At 33.6% G+C, this 17,892-nt stretch overlaps 1 protein-coding gene and 1 non-coding gene across 2 annotated transcripts in view; one reads left to right on the forward strand and one right to left on the reverse strand.

The window, feature by feature from the left end:
• Positions 1–17,892, forward strand: part of NLGN1 (neuroligin 1) — a 975,153-nt gene that overhangs the window by 147,406 nt on the left and 809,855 nt on the right. The window lies entirely within an intron of this gene.
• Positions 4,270–4,373, reverse strand: LOC126012334 (U6 spliceosomal RNA). Its single transcript, XR_007496847.1, has one exon. It is a non-coding gene; the product is annotated as a U6 spliceosomal RNA (small nuclear RNA).

The raw sequence follows: 17,892 nt of genomic DNA on the forward strand, positions 1-17,892 counted from the left end.
GCAAGACCCTACGACAAGTTAACAGTACAGAATGACTGACACCCAAGTGGCTAATAACCTGTTGGCATTGCTGTTTTTGTGGTTTGAATATTGTTTAAATTAGGAAATTAGACTGGCTGACAAACTGCTTTCTGCTAGTCCTGTGTGCTTCTCCTATAAGTTTGTATGGTATAGGAAAGCCACCTCTGGTCTAGTTGAAGTTTTATTGGACACTGAGCTTTTCTGGTAAGTAATCGTCCTAAGATCTCAGTTCTGTGAGACAATTTCTCTTAGTCATAGTCAGTTCTTGAAGTGGTTAAGCTTCCCTGATAAGGAGGACTTAATCCTAATTTTGTGATTTTGACTTCTTTCTAGTTTCTATTTTGATTTCTTTTTTTCCCTAAGAGAGTTAATCTCATTCATATTTGGGAGATAAAGTAAACAATCTTCTGAAGGTGATTTGAATCTCTGCATCCCATAAGGGCCCCTTGCCTGCTAGGAGTTTTCTGAGAGCAGACCCAGGAGTAACCCCTGAGCACCATTGTGTGTGATCCAAAAACCAAAATAAATAAATAAAAAAGAATATCTTCTTATTAAAATGTAGTTCCCATTACAGACTTTGATAACCTTAACAAAGAATTTTAACTTAATCTTTATGGTTTTAATTATTCTGTTATAGAAAAATGTTGAGGGGGGCCGGAGCAGTGCACAAGCTGTAAGGCATCTGTCTTGCATGCGCTAGCCTAGGACAGATGGAGTGTTTCATTCCCCCCAGCATCCCAATTGGCCCCACAAGCCAGAAGTGATTTCTGAGCACATACCCAGGAGTAACCCCAGAGCCTCAATGGGTGTGGCCCAAAAACCAAAAAAATATTGAGTACCTATCTTTGCATGACCTACCTACTCTTTATAAGGACTATGATCCAAGTTATTGTTCTCACTTGAAGAAACATAAGGGTTTAAATACAAATGACCAACATAGCCATTAAACATAATCTTTTAACTTTTTTCATTGTGGGTCTCTCTTATAATGATTAAGGTATCCTCTTTGCTCTGTGCTCAGGGGTCATTCCAAGAGAACTATGTGATGATAGGACTAAAATTTGAGCCTCCTACAGGCAAAGATTTTCTGTGGTCTTAATGTTTTTTATACCTCTAAAATGATTTCAAGTATCTTTGAAAGCAATGAGGAGATAACTCAATTTTCTGTGTTCTAAAGTTCAGAGGTTGAACTGTGCTGAGATATGAGTTATTTTCTTAAATTGAACTCATAACTAAATAATAAAATTTATACTCTCAATTAATAAAACTGATATATAATGAAAGCTTTATTTTAAACTTATAATATTTAAAAATTTTAGACATTTTGATTTATAATATTGGTATGATCAAGGTTTTTTGCCTGAGACATTCTATCATTATGCACTCCACCAAAGTATTATTTTCCCAGCACCATAATTAGAGTATCTCCCTGCCTATCATATTTGTCCTTCATTTCACCTAGCCTCTTTATTTTTATTTGAAAATATTTTTTTTCAATTTTAGAAACATGCTTAAAACACTTTCTATGATACAGTTTTATATGTGCTAACTTATTGCAGCACCAGTACCACCATAAAATAAGTATTTTACCACCAATCTCTGGACATCCCTTCTCACTCCCCTATACCTGGAGAGGGCCGTTCTGTTGGCATCCCAGAGTTTGTTTCTATTATGGTCTGTCCTACCCTTACTTTGTTTATTTTCGTTTTGTTTGTTTTGGGACCACACCCGGTGAAGTTCAGGGTTACTCCAAGCTTTGCGCTCAGCAATTGCCCCTGGCTTAAAGAACCAAACCAGGACAATATGGGACCATATGTGACGCTAAGGAATCAAAAGGTGGTCCGTCCTAGGCTAGCGCGAGCAAGGCAGATGCCGCACCCCTTGCACCACCTCACCAGTCCAATTTTTCTTTGTCTCTTATATTCCACATTTGAAGGAAATAATTTGGTGATTGTCCTTTTTTGTTTGTTTTTTTTTTTCTCTTAGTATTATGTCCTTCAACTCAGTTCATCCAGTTTGCAATGAATTCTGGGATTTCATCTTTAGATATAGCTGAGCTGTATTCCATCATATATATATATGTATATATATATGTATATATGTATACATATATATATCCCATGATTTCATTATCTGATAATCCTTTTTTAGGTGATTTTTTTAAATGATAGGTGGGCATAAGTGGGCTTATCTTATTGTGGATAAATATTTTAGTATTCTTGGAGTAGATGACTTTGAGCACAATCATTGAGTCATATCAAAGTTGTATAATTAATTTGAGGATCATCAGACATGTTTGTGCTCAGTGATTACTCTTAGCAATGTCTCAGGGATCACTGCTAGTACTACTTGGAGCAAAATATGCAGTTCCATGGTTGAACTCAGATTGAACTTTATCTGACTTTCTGTATTTCCACTTCTTAATTCTTCTAAGGAGTTACCACACCATCTTTCATAAGGGACTAACCCAGACAGCATCAATGAATAACATTCTCTTTTCACTGCCTCCAACACTAATTGTTTTCATTCTTTTCGATAAGGACCATTCTCACTGATAAGTGGTGAAATCTCATTGTTCCTTTGATAGAAATTTATGGGATAATTAGTGATAATGAGCACCTTTTCACATATCTATTGGTTATCTTTTTGTCTTCTTTAAGGCAGTTTTTAGCTCCTTTCCTAAATTTTGTGTTTTTTCTTCAGTTGCTTTCAGCATTCTTAGTATTTTGTATAGCTTTTATATTAGCCTTTTGTCTAATGTATGTTGTAAGAATATAAAATACAACATTATCAAAATAAAAACTACAAAAGTGTCAAACAAAGAAGAGAGAATAAAGGAGGAGGTTGAAGAAGAACAACAACATACACTTCTAGATATTTTGTTATTTATTATTTCTAGACATTTATTTTTATATACCTATCTCATCAAATACAAGAGTAAGAACTCTGACCCACACTTAGACACTACCTTGATATTAATGCTGTCCTCTGACTTGTAGAAGGCTAGGAGCACCAAGGGCTTAAAGTATTTTATTAGAGTTTAGGTCAAATAGTAATGATAGTGTTACTGTTTATGACTTTAGTCAGTGAAGTGACTGCAACTCACTAACAGCAAAGTGCTCAACATCCTCCTCTATTCTTCTTATGTTTCTTCTAGCCCTCTTTCTTCCCCTAGAACTTAGTGATTTTAGTTTAGTAATCAAAAGCCAAGGTTTGTTGTCATTCAAAATTATTCTCTTCTTTTGGTTCTAAATATATTAAGGGCTTTGGATATAAGGATGAGAAATATGAGGAATCTATAAAACATAAGGAATAATTAATGACTGCAAATTGTATGGTAAAAACTTTTGCTAGAAGAATAAAAGGGGGAATTAATTTCAAATTAAATAAAATATACTGCCTTATAAAATTTTAACAACCTACTGGGCTTATAGGCTGTGAAATATAACCCTACTATATAATTGAAGATTTTTAACCAACTATTCTTAGCAGCTGCATCATAATATAATATTAAATATATATTATATAAAGGTTTATAGCTAATCTATGTAAATGTAAAGTAAATTTTAGGCTTTCAAATCTTGACTAGAGCAAAAGACAGTGCAAAAGGGGTAGGATTATTAATATCACTTCTCACGCTACAAAATAAAGATTAATTCATGCCCTTTGCAGTTGAAGTTTAACTATAATGTTTGCTTTTGATATAATGAAGGAGAGACTACTGATTTAATTGTATGTAAATGTGATTGCTGACTTTCTGAGAAAGGCAGCAGTATTGATAAACCATGATTATTTGCTTATTTAAAATATTTTATGCAATATGCATATACTCAGTTTATATATTTATATAGGTGATATTTCCTTTTTGATCCTTTATTTTTCTTTGATTTTTAAATTTGCTTCTGTATTTCCCATTTTACTTGAATCAAGATTAACTACAATTCATTCATTAGTAGGTATTTTTTCTTTCTCCACTCAAAAATAAAAATTACACAAGGTCTTAAAAATGCAAATGAAGGGTCCAGAGCAGTAGCACAGCAGTAGGGCAGGAGTTTGTTTGCCTTGCACACAGCTGATCTAGGACAGACAGTGGATCGAATCGCAGCATGTCATATGTTCCCCCAAGCCAGGAGCTATTTCTGAGTGCATAGCCATTAGTAACCCCTGAGCGTTACCTGTTGTGTCCCCCCCCCCAAAATACCCCTGTCAACTAGATAGTCAATTGAATAAAAAAACTAGATAATTTTTTTTAATTTGGAATGCTTCATGAATTTGCGTGTCATCCTTGCAAAGTGGCCATGCTAATCTCTGTAGCGTTCCAATTTTAGTATATGTGCTGCCGAAGTGAGCACCAAAAAATTAGATAATTATTTAGAAAAAGGAAATGCATTTAAAAATGAAACTGTAATATAATCAAAAAAGGATGTTCCATAGCTGATTACGTAGAGTGCAAAAATGAGTGAATTTGGGTAGCTCACAAGGCAGGAGCTCATGCTTTGCATGTAGAAGCCTATGTTTAATTGTGGCACATTTTTAGGTTATACCTTATTTTACCCAAAACAAAAATCATCTTGGTTTCTTTGTATTTGTTTGTTTACAACTTGATTTCACCCAAAACAAAGATCATTCCTGGTTTCTTTGTATCTATTTGTATGCAACTGGGTTTTACCCCAAAATAGAGATTGTTTTACATATGAAGTTAGGCATCACTGGGTCAGAATAGTCCAAGCAAACTGTCCTTACTATGTCCTTATTCCCCCATCTAGGGGTGGTCTCTGCACTCAAAAAAAAAAAAAAAAAAAAAGACAGTTCTGGCAGGCTTCTAGCCCTCCACACAAGACAAGATTGCCAGACTACATGTGTTTCATCCTCAGCATTGTTTGTATTATTTCATGCTTGACCCTGCTTCAGACTCATTTAATTAGTTTGGAAATATTTCATGTGGAGTGATTTTTAGCCTAGCTGAGCGTGAACTTCTCAAACACCAATCCAGGAGTAGCACCTGAACACAACTAGATGTGACCCAAAGCAATAGAAAAATAAAAAAGAGAAGAGGAAATATGTCTGGGTGATGATCAAAGACAAAAGAAAATTCCCCAGGGCAATGGATTTTGACTTTTCAGTTTAAAAGCTCATCAAAAGTGCATAACTTAGTTATTTAGAAATAACAGATAAATCTTTTAAATGAAAAAACAAAACAGCAAACAAACAAAGAAACAAACCAGTCATCTAGCTGAGGAAGCAGTTCACCAAGACCTGAATAGAGTTTGGGGATTACATGGCCTGTGGACACCACTTGATTTGGCTCCACAGATGATCAAACTCTCCTCAGATGAATCAGGAGGTCCCCAGAACTACAATGTCCAAGACGCTCCATATCTTCAAACTTTAGTACCAAAATGCTTAGTTCACTGATTTGGCCAAATATCCATGGGAAAGGCATCCAGCCCACTACACCAGTGCTGTGACGTTTAGGGGTTACTCCTGACTTTGTGCTCAGAAATCGCTCCTGGCTTGGGGGAACCATAATGGACACCGGGGATGGAACCAAGGCCGAATCTGGATTGGCTGCGTGCAAGGCAAACACCCTACCGCTGTGCTATCACTAGCCCCTCATCAAGAACTTCTTATAAGATATTAATTAAAACATTTTAAAATTAGACTTTCCTCTGTGGTTTCCCCCCGTTGGGCTTTTGGTTTTGTCTCTTCTGTTTGCTCAGTTAGGCCCTTATTTTTCTCTACATTGTTCGTTTTTCTTAAATATCTATTAATAATTGCTAGCTTTTTAAGACTAGAGTAGTGATAACAAAATTTTTACTAGGAGCACTATAGGTGGGGAGAATTGATCATTAGTCTTTCTTTATGGTAAAGAGGTGATATCATCAAATCTATAGAAGAGGATCATTATCATTAAATACTTAGTTTATATTTTCTTCAAGGAAGAACCACATGGCTTTTTTGTAGTAGTTTTTTTAAGTCTGGCATAAGGATGAACTACTAGATGATATAGAGATTTTTATTTATTTCCCACTTTTAAGTTTTACATTTATCTCTTATCTCTATTGTTTTTTATCCACATTTATTTGCTACTGGTATCAACCATAAATGTGTAGTGAAAGCAAACAGTAAACTACAGAATAACTATCCTTTGGTCAAAATAGTTGTACCTGATATTGTTTCTAAAATTTAGAGTATTTTCTCTACCATTTTGAATTCATCATATTTATATGACCTATCTTCAAATTTTAATTTGCAGTAGGTGGTCTAAGTTGGATGTACTAAGAAACACTCTGCATTTACTTAAATTATTTTTGAACTCTCTTACTATTCTGATTTTATAAAACCAAAGAAACATACAATCTACCTTAATTCCATTCAATTTCTTAGTTCTGCTTAAAACATTTATATTGCATATTTAAAATCTTTTTTATTTAAAATCTTTTTTTTATCATTTTTATTGTGGCACTGGTATTTACAATACTGTTAATCATTACTACTTTTGTGTCACACCAGGCAGCATTCAGGGGTTACTCCTGGCTCTTCACTCAGAAATTGCTCCTGGAAGGCTCAGAGGACCATAAGGGATGCAGGGATTCGAACCACAGTCCTTCTGCATGAAAGGCAAACGCCTTACTTCCATGCTATCTCTCCAGCCCCAGTAATCATTACAAATTTTAAATAATTACTTTTAATTAATTACAACTGTTCATGCAAACTCTCACAACATAAACTTTCACCAGAGTGTTCACCTACCTTGACTAGTGTACCAGAGGTTCCTTTTCACTCACCTCTGTTCTGATGTATGCTCAGTTCTATAGGAGAACTGGCCATTTGTTGTTTCTTTTACAATGTTTCTTTATATCCCACATATGAACAGACCTATATTTTAAAATATAGCCCCACCCTCACTGCAAATTCTGCATTGTGTTATTCTTTTTCCTCCTTATCTTTACCCAGTGACAAGAGTTATGACTATAAGCAGTATGTGCTGTGATGACTAGAATTATCATGTGGCTGCTATACAGCTATGAATTGCAGTTGGTATGACAGTGGGTATGCTGAGATGTTAAAGGGAAGGTGTGGAGATTGCTGAAACTTATTTGGAAGGGAATCCTCTGCTCATTCCAAAAACTTACCACAGGATCTCACCTGGAAGGATAGAGGAGCAAGAAGAGTTTCTGAGATGTGGTGATGGGTCGGATGAGATTGGGTGTTTTTCTTGCAAACTAAAATGTCAGAAATTGTTTGTGAAACAGAGCTTTGCTGCATCCTGAAAAAATATATTTCTTGTATAGCTTCCAGCTAATTTGACAACATATGGTTTGGTTTTCTACTTTTGTCTATTAGCATAGCACTTAACAATGTTCTACAAAGGTAGAAAAAAAATGGATGTACTACTAATAAAATCTGTCACTTGGAAGTGAGGTTTCTCTGGAACAAGTTTGTAAGAACTTTGGACTTTATCAAGAATATAATTAATTTCAAATATTATGCACTTCTTTTTCAAAGCAGTGTGTATACTCTTGAGTTAAACTTAATGAGCATATCCCAATGATAAAACCAGCTCTTAAATAATTGTCTTGAATATTTTTTTTTTTTTGATGCGGTGCACACTTGGTGGCACTCAAGGATTATTTCTGTCTTTTCACTAAGAAATCACTCCTGGAAGGCTCATAGAGCATATGGGATCCTAGGGATTGAACTCAAGTCAGCTACATGCAAAGCAAACCACCTACCCCTCCCTGTACTGTGGCTCTGGGTTCATCTTGACTATTTTTCATGACAGTCAAAGTTATAAAAAATTATCAAAAGATAAATAATATGTATTAAAATTATTTTGTGTTCTGAAATATGACAAATAAAGTTGAAGGCAAGTAAAATCTTGCAAAGTAGCCCAATTTTGAATTATTGGGTTTTTGATAAATGAAATACATTTATATGATTGATGGTAGTGATTTCTTTATTCACATATGCCATTAAAACACTAAGTGACCTCAAAGCTGTGCTATTCCAGGGTATTAAAAGCTAGAAATGGTAGATAAAATACATGTGGTCTTTGCCTTAATAAAAGTTAGAAATAATATATTTGTAATGCAAAGTGACAAATTAAAACATATTTATTTGCTATGTGAACACATGTAAGAGGCAACAAATCTAGGTAGACCTGGGTTGCAAGGAAGAAAAAATATTCAGGAATATCATTCTGGTGCTAATAATATCTTAGATAAACTGTAAATGAAGTCGAGAAGTTAGCCAAGAATGTTAAAAAGCAATTAAATGTGTTTTAAAAAACATTTGGGAAATTTTGTAATATGAATAAACTGATATTAAAAAGTAATAATATATTTTTCAGTGAGTGAATTATGATGAACAAAGTGTAAGAGTAGCTTAAAATAATAGCTTATATTTATGTGCTAAATAAGTATTTCTCAAATTTTTTCTGACTGCAATCCTCTTCTAAACATCCTGTGGTTTCCCACCCTATTGGATTGGCTACTCAGTCTTACGTTGTGGTGCCCTGTTTGAGTGACAATTTACTTGTGTCCTTTGGAATAACCTAGAGATTTATGCCAGGGCATATCACCCTGAGTTGTGAAAAACTGTATTAGATCATAATACAGACATTACTTTTTTTCCAAAATGTGAGTTAGAAATATTATTTAGTTTTTATAGGGATGCTTCCCAATTGTGCGCATTCACACATGCAAGTACATGTGTATATGTGTGTTAATTTTTTTATTTTTTTATTTTTTTTTTTGGTTTCTGGATCACACCTGGAAGCGCTCAGGGCTTACTCTTGGCTCTACACTCAGAAATCATTCCTGGCAGGCTCGGGGGGACCATATGGAATGCTGGGATTCGAACCACCATCCTTCTGTGTGCAAGACAAACACCTTAACTCCATGCTATCTCTTCAGCCCCTATGTGTGTTAATTGTTGAATGGAGTCAGTAGAATAGTCTGGAGTGAAAAAGCAAAGGGAATTATGGAGACAGTTGGCTGTGCATTTATTTGTGCAAGGAATAGGGAAGTTACAATAAGTGCAAAGGAAATTTTATGTCATAGAATTTATACATTTAATATTCAATGAAAAAATGAATTAGAAAGAAGAGGACAGGACACATCATGCCTCTAGTTTGGGCAACTGACTGATATTTGCTAAAAGTCAATATATGGGATATATTGGATATTTAAGAAACTCTTTGAAGCTATCAGAAATACTGAATTTGAAAACTGAAATGGAGCATCCAAATAGAAATGTGTAGGAGACAGAAAAATATTGGTTTGAAAAAAGTTTTGACCTAACTATACGGATTTGGAAAATTTAAGAATGACAAAGGGAAATATAGAGTTCATAACATAATTTTAAAAAATCATTGTAGAATAAAGTGAGAAAGAGCATGTATGTTAAAACTGAGAACTTCAGGGCCAGGGTGGTGGCACAAGTGGTAAGGCATCTGCCTTGCCCATGCTAGCCTAGGACAGACCGCGAGTCTTTCCCCCGGCATCCCATATGGTCCCCCAAGTCAGGAGCAATTTCTGAGAGCATAGCCAAAAGTAACCTCTGAGCGTCAACGGGTGTGGCCCAAAAACCAAACCAAACCAAACAAATAACTGAGAAGCTCAACATTAAGCAGTGGAAGACCAAGATTATAATGTTATGCAAAGTAACTAGGAGTTGTGTCTTAGAACCAGGGAAAGGAGGAGTAATAAGACAGAGGAAGAGTATATTTAAGAATGTAACATGATAGTGGAAAATACCTATAAGATATATTAAAGGTTATTTATTGCATTCATCTACAAGTGCATTGATGATGGCAAATTTTTACTGAAAGATGAACTGAAGTCTCAGGCATAGTGTATAAACTTGACATAGAAAAACATGTATATGCAAGAGTAGCTTAAGAAAGTGACAACTGGCTTTCTCTGAGGAACTATCAGGAAAAGTTAGAAGGAAATCAAGAATTTTGATAATTTGATAAAATTTTCAGTAAAATTTGAGGTATTTTCAGAAGAATAACAATGACAGAGAAGTACATATATATACATTTTCTAAGATATATAAGTTTCCTGCTTCATTCCAGACTGTAGATCTTGATTTTTAATATATTTTCTTTCTCTATTATACATTGGTGTGATAAGCCTTTGGCATGATTTGTGCTGTCAAATCTCTGCAATATTGCTCAATATACAATGACTAAATATTCAGTTCTACATTTTAATAAGTGCTTTTCTAATTCACATAACATTGAGTTTCATATACAAAACTGCAAACAAAAAGGCATACACTGTACTTCTTGAATAAAGATAAAGTAATTTGCGTTCTTAAATATATTAGAAATGCTCTATAAGTATTTAAAATGAAAGAAATTAATACAAGCAGATATTTAAAAAGTAAAAATTGAAAGGTATAAAATATAAATAGCATTTTTTAAATAATGCACAAATATAACTTATAAGGTCATAAGGAAATGTTATCCAAGTTAAAAAAGTAAAATTGTAATTTCATACTATAAGTTCTTGGCTGTCTCCTTAAAGGGAGCCTTCTTTGCAGAATTTTCCTCTCACTCTTAAACAAGCGTTTCAGAGGAGGTATATTCACTTTGAGGACTGGTCATTGCACCCAAGACTATAGTGACTTGTATTATCTAAATTGTTTCTGGGTTCAATTTTCTCTTATGAAAGTCACTTATGACTTTCAACAATTGGGAATCCTAAGGTGCTACTGATCCAAAATCTGCTATTTAAAGATTGACTTGACCTAGAAACATGTTATTCACCAGACATTCTCCACAGTATTGTTGGTGTCCATAACCTCTCTAAGCTACAAAGCTCTTTTTTTTTTTTTAATATTGGGCCACACTAGATGACGATCAGGGTTTACTCCTGACTATGCACTCAGAAATCGCTCCTGGTTGGGAGACTATATGGGATGACGATGGATAGAACCACAGTCCATCCTAGGTCAGATTCGTGCAAGTACAACACGTCACCACTATGCAACCACTCCGCCCCCAAAGCTCACTCTTTTTGCTCATAAGCTCCAAGGATATAAAACATTGAGCTTGCAATATTTCAAAAATATGAAGGGAGGGTTTTACTAGATAGAGGAACAGAATGTAAGAAATTCGACTGAATACTTGTGTCCTGATGAGCCCTCAATATTCCTCATGTATTTCAAGGCATCAGTTCATACTGGTCATGCAACAAAGACGTACCCAGTTCCATGAGTGCAATAGGCCTGAAGGGCAGAGATCCTGGGCATTGTTTTATTAAAAACTGAGCAAAATGAGAGTAAGCAGCTTCTCAAGATTGGGTCTCAATAAACTCTATTATGCAGAATGAAAAAGCTTTGCTTTTTCAATAGTACTACAACTATTACTACTACTACTACTACTACTACTACTACTTGTACTACTTGTACTACTTGTACTACTAGTTGGGCCATACCTGGTGGGATAGAGTGGTTACTCCTGCCTCTGCACTCAAGACTCACTTGCCTGGTAGGCTCAGGGGACCGTATGTGATACCGGGGATTGAATTCAGGTTGGCCACATGCACGGAAAATCTCAACCCAGTGCTCCGGCCCCACCATCTTTATTTCTACCTATATATTTTACTTCCCAATTTCCATTCAAGAAAGACAGTACCACCTGGTTGATCTGTAACCAATTTCAATGAGTATCAGTCTGAATTTTTATTATTTTAATTTTATGCCAGAGACCACCATCCGCTCTGACTCTTGTTTCCAGTCTTGTAAAAATTTAGTTCACACATAGGAATATAACCTGTACCTTGAAAGAAGTACTTCATCCTAATTAGTTCCACAGGTGCCTTTCTTTTAAAAAGGAAATAGTTTCCACATTGTCTCCCACAGAATGTTTTTGGGTCATTATCCCTTTGATAAATGAATTCATTGCCGAATTAGAGTTTACCTGGACGGTCTCTGGGAAGCACAAAAATGCTGTGCCATAAGTTTTGATCCACAATTGTCCCAATTTTCTCAATTTATCTAACATGATTTCCAGATATGTAGTCCCAAATCTCCAAGAAACACTGATACTTTCTTGTGGATTTTATGTAGTTGTTTCCCCTCAAGTTGCTACTAAACATAAGCTTTTCTCTTCATATTAGGTATTATGCAACAGCTTTTATAGAATTAGATTGTTTATGGTCTTGGTATGAGAATAATGGTACTTAAAGACAATAGATTTGAATTCTTCCCAGGCTATCAATAATCAAAAGTTGTTAGTGCTCTCTTGGGGTCAATATAAAATGAAGGTTGTCTGATTACAATTCCAGACCAGCACAAAGGAGTATGGTTTCTGTAACAGAAAGCAGAAACAGAAGTCTTGGTGAGAAGACCAGATGTCTCCTTCAAATGCTTTGTAAAAACCAAGCCTGAACATGTTTTGTTTCTGCTAAATTCTTTCCTGGGAATAAAGAAAAATTGTTTTATTCCCTACTTTCAATCTTTTCCTCTATTAATTTATTTATTTACCAATTTTAAAGACTCAAAAAGATCACAAAGATGATTGATGCTATTTAATTTCCTTGTTACAAGTCATTGCCTTTTAAAAAGCGAAATATTCTTGGACTCTCATTTTATATATGTTGTCATCTTGTTAGTGGGAAATAAGAAGACTTCATCCCAAAATTTGTTAAATGGGGGCTGTAAATCTGCTCTGCCATTTTGAATTAACTGTTCATCAGTATATGAAGGATATTTTAAAATTTCTTTTATTTAATTGAATGTTATAAAGGTATTAATAGTTGAGTCTTAGGTATATAATATTCCAACTCCACTGTCATCACCATTGTTATTTACCCTTCACCAGTTTTCTTATGCTTCTTCCTGACCCCTCTCTTCTCCTTGACAGAAACTTTTAAATATGAAATGGTTGTACTTTTGATCTCATGATTTTAGTGTTGAGTTTGTGCTTTGGATATATAGTTCTAACACTCCTCCATATCACTGAGGCTCCTGATCCCAGTTCCTCCATTAGTTTCCTTTTCATAGTCTTCCTCTTCTCTTGGGTTTCTTCCCTTGTCTGTACTTCTATTCCCAATATTCTGGGGTCAAGGGTAATATAGTTATTCCCTCTTTACCATTACATTTTTCTCATCCAGTTACTCTATATACCACAAAATCTCTCTCTCATGTGTGTCTGTCATTGATGTATCATCTAATGCTTCCTATCATATGTCTAAGTTTCAATTTTTAATGTCCCAGTGAAAGTTACAGATGAAAAACAATTAGGAAGTTAAATAATTGGAGTCAAAATATTTCTATGAGACCAGTGTCCAAAATTTTTGTCCTAATCATGTGATATTTTTCAGTACTGAAGAAACTAATTCTACTAGTAGAGATAATGGATATTAGTGAGGTTTAAGAAAATTTTCTGGAGAAAAGTACAAGTTAGGATTTCAGTTTGATGATAAAAACTGTATTTTGATATTTAGTATATTATTCAAATATTTTTGACTAGGGTTTACAATAAACTAAGCATGCTTTTTCTGTAGGAGGGTGGGCCACACCTGGTGATACTCAGAGGTATCACCTCTGAGCTATGCACTCAGAAATTGTTCCTGGCTCGGGTGACAATATGAGAAGCCAGGAATCAATCGTAATTCCATCCTGGGTCAGCAGCTTGCAAGGCAAATGCCCTCTGCTGTGCTATTGCTCCAGTCCCTAAGTATGCTTTAATATTAGGATCTATTACATAACACACATATGTCTGTGAATATATATAGAAAATATGTAAATTTCTATATACATGTCAAATGAAGATGTTATTAAATTATGCTTTACTCTGTGCAGTGTTCTCCAACGTATTCTGTTCTTTTTTATTTTACAATATGCCTTTAAAAGCATTCACATTCCAGATTTATTTAACTCTAATTTGGTAAACACCTATAGATTTTTTCTTTGAAACTGTACATATTAGTTACTGTAGAAATTTATGATATTTTTGTGCATTAATTATTTTTATTTACTAATTAGAATATTTTAAAAATACCATTAAAGATACCATGCTTTATGAGTGAACAAATGTTTCCATCACTGTAAATGAAAATAGTTTTCAACTGTTCACCTATAGTATCTGCTAGCTAATCTGATTAGCTATATATTTAAGTGTCAGAAATGTTCTTTCTATTTCTATTTATCTCTTCTCTGAATAAATAAAGGTATGAGTCTTTGAATATTAATTCAACATATTTACATATTTAAACACTAACAAAAACAGCAGAAAATTACATATTTGGTTAAGCAAAATTTTGTATTATATAGCTTTTAATATAGTTTTAACAGGTCCCATAAATTTGCTTGCTGATCTATAGGCCTGTCTTCATAAAAAATGTTGCCTCTTATTTTAAACTAAATTTTCTTTCTCTTTGAATGAAAACAACGTTCTCCTTTTTTATTAAAGAATTTATAGGGGCAACACTTAATCATGAAATACTTGTAAAAATTGTTTGAACAATTTGATAAGGCTTACATTAATGGTGGAAAATGACAGTGCATAAAATCTGAAACAAATTTAGCTTATTGACCACATTAACTCTTAGGATAGAGTATAAGACAAATCCTTTGAAAATTTTGTTTCTGTTTCCTCTGCCTGAATGTCATTTAGCATTATTCACTCTGTTATATAAGTCAGTCAAATAGTCTTACCCAAAAACTAACCTTTTCATTGGACCATTATGGGTGACATAACCTCATCTTCAACTTCATTGATGAATTACACAGGTCAATGGCAGATGGTGATTTTCAAAATGTAGAAGGTTATAAGAATCTTTGTCCTTTGAGTTAGTTTTTAAAAGCTAGAAAGATGCCCTGAATTCCACTATTGTTCAGTCAAGGTGTGTCTTTTAATATCTTAATTGAATTTACCCCTGTTATTTTCCTGTTTGTTGTTAAAATTTTATCAAGCTGTTTAATAGATTTATTTCTAATGGGAACAAGAATGACACTTGGATACAATATAGAGAAAAATAATAAGCATGCATAAAGTTAGAGCAAATATCAGCAAACATTTATTCTGATTTATGTCATATTTTGATTAACAGCCTGTTGAATCAGACATGATATTAGAAAATGTTTCTGTTATGATTATGTTCCCTATCATTCTTGATAAAGGACTAAATTTTAGGAAAGTCAAGAGAATAGAGAAGACCTAAAATATCCATAAATAAGAATTATATATTTTCATATATATTAGTTATATCTTTAAAACATTTCACAAAATTTGCTAATGTTCTAAATATTATCAGTGATGACATAAAACATTTAGTAGTAAGTACATTTTTCTGAAATAGCTAAAAATAATACCAAAGTTAACTTGCTCAATTTTGGAAAAATATTTAAGGGTATTGAACTACATTTGTAACTTGCGATGTTAGAAGACCATTCATTATACTTTTTAGGGAGATTTATTTTGTTAATAGATTTTACTGGTAGACCAGATACAAAACAGCAGAATATAAAATGATAGTGACATGAACCATTTAACACTGAGAAATTATTTTTTAATTATTTTAACATTGAGAATTTCCAATTTATTAAAATCTACACCAGTTTAATCCTGTTAATTTTCCAAATAGTTCATACGAAAACATTTGTCATCGAAAATATGTATATATGATTATTTTATTTGATTATTACACTGCCATAGTTTATCTTAAAAGGTTTGTTTTGATTTTTCTAATCCCTTCTACTTTTATTTTTGTTGTATTTTATTTTGGGGTCTCCCCTAGTGCCACTTAGGGATTCCTTCCTGGTTCTGCACTCAGAAATCACTCCTGTTCGCTTAAGGAACTAAATGGGATGCTGGGAATCAAACTGGGGTCTGTCTGGGGTTGTCCACATGCAAGGCAAATGGCCTACCACTGTGCTATTTTTCTGGTCCCTCCCTTCTACTTTTATCACCATTACCCAAAACTTTTTGTTTGTTTGTTTGTTTTATTTTTGGGCCACACCCTGTGATGCTCAGGGTTTTACTCCTGGCTATGCGCTCAGAAATCTCTCATGGCTTAGGGGACCATATGAGAAGCCAGGAGATTGAACCTCGGTCCGTCCTAGGCTAGCACAGGCAAGGTGGATGCCTTACCGCTTGCATCACCACTCTGGCTCCATTACCCAGAACTTTTATAGTCTTTGATTGGTTTAGACTAGAATTGTGAATATGTGGTGATTTGATGACCATGGAAAGAAAATGGAAATGCCACTAGAGTATAAATTTCAGGTTATTATCTGAAGTGATTATAAAAATACAAGCAAATACTGGAGAAATTGAAATGAAAGATCATTAAAACTTGGAAAATCAAACACAAAGCTGTTTCGAGGCTAACTTAAACTAAACACAGGAACTGTATTCCAAATGTCTATAATTATGGATCATTAAAGTAGCTGCATCTCTGGTATATGTGTGAGATTTTAATAGCTTAAACGCCGGAGTAATCATTTTAAAATATTTTTTAAGTATTAGGTTCGACATAGAATATTTTTTAATGATCTCTATTCTAAGAAAGCATCTACTTATGTCTGAGAATATTACACGTTTTAAAAGATCCTTTTGTCTTACATAATTGGATCTAGCTTGATAAAAATCCCTCAATTTTATAGTTTACCATAATTAGTCTTTTTCAGCAAAAAATATTTTATGCATCAATATGCATTCCCCAAACCACCCAGAGTTGCAATATGATCATGGATCCATAATTATTTTCACTACTCAGGTGTTCCCAGCTAATCTATTTCTCATTTATTAAATGTTTCTTTATATTTGTATCAATTATACTTAATTTTTTAGAATTTCATAAGCATAAAAGTAGTACTGCTTTGCATGAGAATTAGAACTCAATAAATAAAAGTAGCTTTATGGTATTATTTTTGTTATGTGTTGTTATTGCTGTTATTGAGTAAAAGCTCTGTTTATACTTACTAGGCACCTAGTAAGTTAGTAGAAAACTAAGTAAAATAAATCTATCCCCAAATGACAGAAAATACTTCATACGACTTCTATAAGATGATTACTGTTAAGTAATGTCACTTTCTTTCTTAAGAGAAAATTACTTACTTCAAATTGAGAGTCACTATGAAAAATTCACTGTGTAACACATGAGAAAATTTCTGTAATATGTGTGTCTGCTACTCTGGGGAATGAATTCATATTCACCTTATTAAAATATGAAGATAGCAAAGTGAGAGCTGGACAGCAGGGAAAAAAGGTAATCAAACTATGGGACTAGGACTCAATTAGTATAGTATCTGAAATAGTTATGGTGGTTTTAATTACAGCACAGATTTTGAGCAATTATTGGCCACTAAATAATCCAAGATAATTAGACTTACTATTTTTCCCAGCACAGGACATCATATAGCAAATAATTACTGTTAACACTGGAAAGCTAATGAATGTAATGCTCTCTAAAATTTTCTGCAGAGTTGAGGTTCTTGAATTAAATATCATCACTCGTTTAAATATATGTGTTAATGATAGTGTTTTGCTTTAATATTTATATACAACAAAATAGTTAAGAAAAATATGTTTGGATCATGAAATATGAATAATACATTACTTTAGATGGTTACTCAGAATATGATCTGTTGCTCGGTAACATTGAAGTTGATTAAAAATGGATCATCTTAGACCTTGTCTTACAATTACTAATCAGAATTTTTTAATAAAATGACACCTAATTCATTGTGGATTAAAGTTTGAGAGGTATTGAATATTTTAATAATTTCTGTTTTGATAATAAGCTATTTCTGACTCTTGAGGATCTTGTTCCTCCAATTTATAAATACTTGAAGGATTAGTCACAAAATTCTATGTCCAGGTCATCGCTATAATTAAGAGTACATTTA

This window comes from Suncus etruscus, chromosome 6 (genome assembly GCF_024139225.1).
Source record: "Suncus etruscus isolate mSunEtr1 chromosome 6, mSunEtr1.pri.cur, whole genome shotgun sequence".
In the NCBI taxonomy this organism is placed as follows: domain Eukaryota; kingdom Metazoa; phylum Chordata; class Mammalia; order Eulipotyphla; family Soricidae; genus Suncus; species Suncus etruscus.